This window comes from Cryptomeria japonica, chromosome 5 (assembly GCF_030272615.1).
Source record: "Cryptomeria japonica chromosome 5, Sugi_1.0, whole genome shotgun sequence".
Taxonomy (NCBI): domain Eukaryota; kingdom Viridiplantae; phylum Streptophyta; class Pinopsida; order Cupressales; family Cupressaceae; genus Cryptomeria; species Cryptomeria japonica.
In genome coordinates this window covers 213,466,634-213,471,793 of record NC_081409.1, presented here as the reverse complement: position 1 = coordinate 213,471,793, position 5,160 = coordinate 213,466,634, and the positions used below count along the sequence as shown (strand labels likewise).

The following is a 5,160-nucleotide window of genomic DNA, read 5'->3' as shown; positions in this document are numbered from 1 at the left end:
AATAAGTGCAAGACTATGATAAAAAGATTATAATAAAATAAAATAAATGAATGAGATTTAAATTGCATTTAATCAAAGAATGAGTTTAATAATAAAAATATGATCTATTGATCTTTAACCAAACTTCTATGCTCTTGAATTTTTTTTTTGGTATCTATGAATGCAAAAGGAATAGAATAAGTGTTGAGGTTGTTTTGAGGGTTTACATCTAGGTCAAGCCCTTATTTTGGCATTTACCTCTACATAAATACCAACATAGTCTTTGTCTAAGAAAAAATGTCCATATTAGGACTGATGTACATAACATGAAATGAGCCATAGTAATAAGCAAAAGCAAAAAAACGAGGTTCTAATTTGAATCCTAGTTGACCAATTTTTTTCTAAAAAAAATGAATAAAAATAAATAAATTAACTTCAAACTTTTCATCCATGTCCTAAGAAATTGTATAGACTATAACTCCAAAAGACAATCTTGCATAAATCACTAAAAAATTCTATAGATAAAACTCCAAAAGACCATGTTGCATAAATCATGAAATGAATACTTTCTATATGATTTCTACAAGAATCTAAAAATGACACTCAAAATACTAATTTAAAACACTTAGTACAGCCCTTAGAAACAACTAAATTATGTTCCCACTGGCATACAATTTTATTTTAATTTTTTTGTTTTCAAATCAACAAGGCTGAAAAATCTTTCTTGCTTAAAAAGATTGTAGTCAGTGCACTCATTGTTTGTCGGCCATTTGCCAATAATATTAGATATAAATGTTCTATATGACAAACAAAAATAATGTCATTTAATACTTTTTTTTTTGTTAATCGAGATCAATACAAGAAATGTTACAATTCTAACAACACAATTTCAACTTAGTAATATCCTACAAGGAAACACCATCATAAGAAAACTTGCTCTTCATAAACATTTACATTTGATTATCATGTTTTAGAGAAGAAAATGTACTTAAAATTTACTTAGATTATCAAGGGAATGTAATTGGCATGCCTAAAGCCTAACTCCACACTTTTGCAAGTATCTGGCCTTCTTGTGTTGAAATGAGAATTTTTGAACAAGGAATGGATTTCCATCAAAGAGCGAAGGAGGGATAGTTAATCTTTTGTATGCATCGCAAGGTGGAAGTATATACAAGGTTGATGTGTCACCCAATAGAATGCATGAAAAATGTGGAAGCAGAGACAAGGCACGTTGATTGTTCACCTAGATGACTCAAAATTATCTAATCTCTTAGGCTGCTAGAATGCAAGATTGAAATAAAAAATATGTAGTGTGGTAGCACACTAATTATAAATGAATTTCATTATAATTTCCAACCTTATTGGCCTTATAAACCACCACAAAAACTAGCTAATGAGCATTTGCTAAATACATTTTTCGATTAAGTGATTATGCCAACCAATTATTAAGTTTTACGCCTGCGTGGCCACTTCTTCCATTTATTAAAAATGAAGAATGATAAATAAGGAATGCTAATAGGAAGCTGTTACATGAACTTGCCCTGAATGAAATCAATAAGTGATTTGTCGCTGCGGAAGGCCTTAGTCAATACACCATCTGGCATAGAAGGATTTGCTGCAAACAGAGAATTGGCAGTAACCTGAACTCCTGGATTCTGGCTGCTCAACGCAGCAATGGCCACTGCATCTCGCACCCCAACATTCTGCTGGAAATGTAGCAATCCCTTGGGAAACACAAACACGTCTCCTTTCTTCAACATCTTGCTGTGAAACTTGTTTGTTGTATCGATGAATCCAACTAGCAGTTTGCCTTCAAGTAAAACCAAGATTTCTGAGGCTCTTGGATGGGTGTGAGGAGGAATAATTCCATCCACAGCGTAGTCTATGCGGACCAACGATATTCCCAGATGGTTTACCCCGGAATCTGGTTAACATTGGCTGCTGTTACGTTAGACCCTACAGGCGTTGTTTGTGTCCCCTCGTCTCAGCCCTCCGAAGAAGAAGTCCTCTGCTGAAACCATTTTCGGGTCCTTGCAAGAGAAGCCGTTCACCGAAACTGTTCATATTCACATTTGCTTAGTACTTTTACATGCATGTACAGAGAGAGCTAAAACAGAAATTAAAAAATTCCATGCATCAGACTTTACCTTGGCTTCGCTTGTCTGCAACACAGAAATCCTGCAAGGAATCAGGATCTATTCCCATCACACGCTCGCTGCAACAACAAATAAACACACACAGGAAAATTAAGGTCAAGCGCAAGCAGCCTGCCATTGTTTCCAAGAAGAGGGTATCAACTGAGAGAACACTGAGAATTGAATGTGAGTGAATTGCAAATCATGATTCAACATTATATAGTGTAAGCTCTGAATGCGAGATTCAATGTCCCGTCTGCAACTCCGCGTAAATCCTTTTAATATCAATTAAGAACGGCATTTGATAAGATACATGACAACCCATTCAACCCGTCCTTCCAACAGCTAAAATCAGATAAGATAAGTCAATATGTCAATTTTTTGTTAAATTTTTGGAAAGGATAAGCTAAGTGAAGTCCAAATTTTACGTGTGAATGTTATCAGCTATTGATCCATCGATATTATATTGTCTATAACATTGGAAAAGGCAATTTTATTATGGATAAAAGTATTAATTAGAATTTCGCAATTCGTCACTTTCTGTCGCTGCATATTGAACATCTGTCCCTGACGATTCAGACTATAGACACCTTAACAGACAAATATGGGGCAACAGATATTTCCTTTATCATAGATATAGGAAATCAATTATTTTCTTTTCCGTAGAATTTTCTACGTAGATTATTTTGACAAGAAAATTCTGTCGTTGAGAAAATGCAGGCATTTAGAGTTGTACGGTGTGTTTGTTTTGTTTGTTACGCACGTTGTCACTTTGTCGATTTTATTTTATACGGCCGGCAGTCAAACATGATGTATGTTCTCACTGTTTTTATACTTAGAAGGCAGACGATTGATTTCAATTTTTTTTCTAAATTTTTTAGAATAGTTTTTTGGAGTTAGGAATAAATAAAAAATGTATGCAGAATAAGAATTTTATATCTGGATTAAAGGTTTTTTCACAATTAATCTATCAAATGAATTAAATAGGGATGAAATTTTAAGAGGATGTTACCATTTCTTTCAAAATGCTGGTCTTTTTATTAATTATTGGTATATGTATATTTTAATTCCTTAAAACAAATTCTTCTGATTACTATAGTTTGAAACGAGATGCATATTATTTCATAAGAATTTCGGTTTCCTTATGTCATTGATACAATTACTTTCCAAAAGAAGAAAGAAAGGTAGCAAACACATTGCACTACCATAAAAGTAAGTTTTCTTTCACATTTAGGATCTATAGGATAAAAAACTGAATTATATAACTTTTACCACTCATTTATTTTTGTTTTAGATCACAGTGCTTGAGTCTTTAATATAAATTTCATTTGCATGAACAATGAGAAAAAATATTAAATATTCTTATTGATCTTTAATAATTGTTGTTAAGAGTTTAGAGCTTAATTTTGGTATTAGAGTCATTTGCTTTTTATTGGTTTGTGAAGGAATTTTTATGACGGTTTCATATGACCTCAAAAGGTAGCAATGGAAGAACTAAACATAAGATTAATAACACTTAAAGGCCACACGAAGAACATCAAATAAAGTCAGCAATGTATAAAGAAAGTGCAAGAGCATTTGGCTATGAGGAAAGGTAAAATGGTGCAAGAACAATCTTCCATAGGTGATTCAAGGAAAATCTGAGGTACTTTTTTGAAATTGGATACAAACATGAGATTAAATATATATTTATTGAAAGAATCAAATGAAGTTAAAGAAAACAAAATATAAATTTTTACCTTTTTGATAAATGTAATTTTTTTTATTTCATCAAATCAAGAGACTAAATGAATTGTGTTTTAGAGATTTAGATGTTAAAGAAAGAAAGAAGTAGAGAGAAGTACAAATCAACTATTATTTTCAAAATAATCCCCAAAATTTACACTAGATGGATGATCATTATTTCTATTTCAACCTTACTCATGGAAAAGAAGTGGTCAATATCATAGCCAATATCCGATGCCTTCTATACCAAACTACAAAAACTTTCAAGAACCGCTTCACCATCTCCCATGTTGATGTTGATAGCATTTAAAATATCAACTTGATTCTTCAAAATACATCCTTAGTGATCCAAATTGAAATATAGATTTGGGTAAAATGGTTATTAACGTTATCAATGAGATCTTAAAAGAATGAATTATATACTTCAAGGGTATTCAAGAAATCATTTCTAAGTTCACAAAGAAAATTCATCCATAAAGAGTTAAACCTATGTAGAGGATGAATGATATTTAAAATAGTTTTATTTGGAGGGTTTCCTATAAACATATATTGTGAATAGTAAGCGAGAGTGACCACTTTGATAGGGGTGAAGCATAAATGACATGTGGTTTTTTACATAAAAACTGATATAGAAAGAATTTTTTTTGAATAATATTTAAAGACAAGATCCTATTTCATGATATAACTATAAAGAGAAATAGATTGGTATATCAATGCACCTTAATAAATTCTAGTACTCATGAAAATATACACATGCATTGGAGAAGCATCTTAGTGAGATTGAATAGAGTTCACAATTAGGGCCTCAAGTGAAGGAGTATCACCAAGTTGAATAATAATTGAAGTTATCAAAAGATTAATTGAAAAAAAGCTATGCAAGCTAAATGAAAGTTTGTGTTGGTACATAAGGAACCAAAAGGCCATCATATGCAAGACAGAAAAAATGACAAAAAGGTAGACTGAAGTGGCACTTTGAAGATAAATATGATGACCAAAATGTATTAGTCAAATAAAATTTAAAGAATACATATCTAATAAAGACAGATGTGTGTTAGGTGAAAAATGATGATGACAAAATATTGCAAAACCACAAAGATCCAACCACAACAAACCCTAGTCCTACAATAAAACATTCACCATACACCAATGAAGATACCTAAGAACATGCAAATCAACAAATTAAACCATTATACCATACACATGCCAAGTAGGTTTTGATCTCCATTGTCTCCTATCTCCGTTGATCTTGTTTGATATATTTGCTCTCAGATTTTGTATGTGCACAAGAGCTCAACAAAGAATGGATTGTGGTTGTGAAGTC

General features: G+C 31.9%; 1 pseudogene; it reads right to left on the bottom strand.

Annotated features, from left to right (window-relative positions):
- Positions 1-1,505: 1,505 nt before the first annotated feature.
- LOC131030174 (putative germin-like protein 2-1) lies at positions 1,506-2,253 on the bottom strand (annotated as a pseudogene).
- Positions 2,254-5,160: the final 2,907 nt, after the last annotated feature.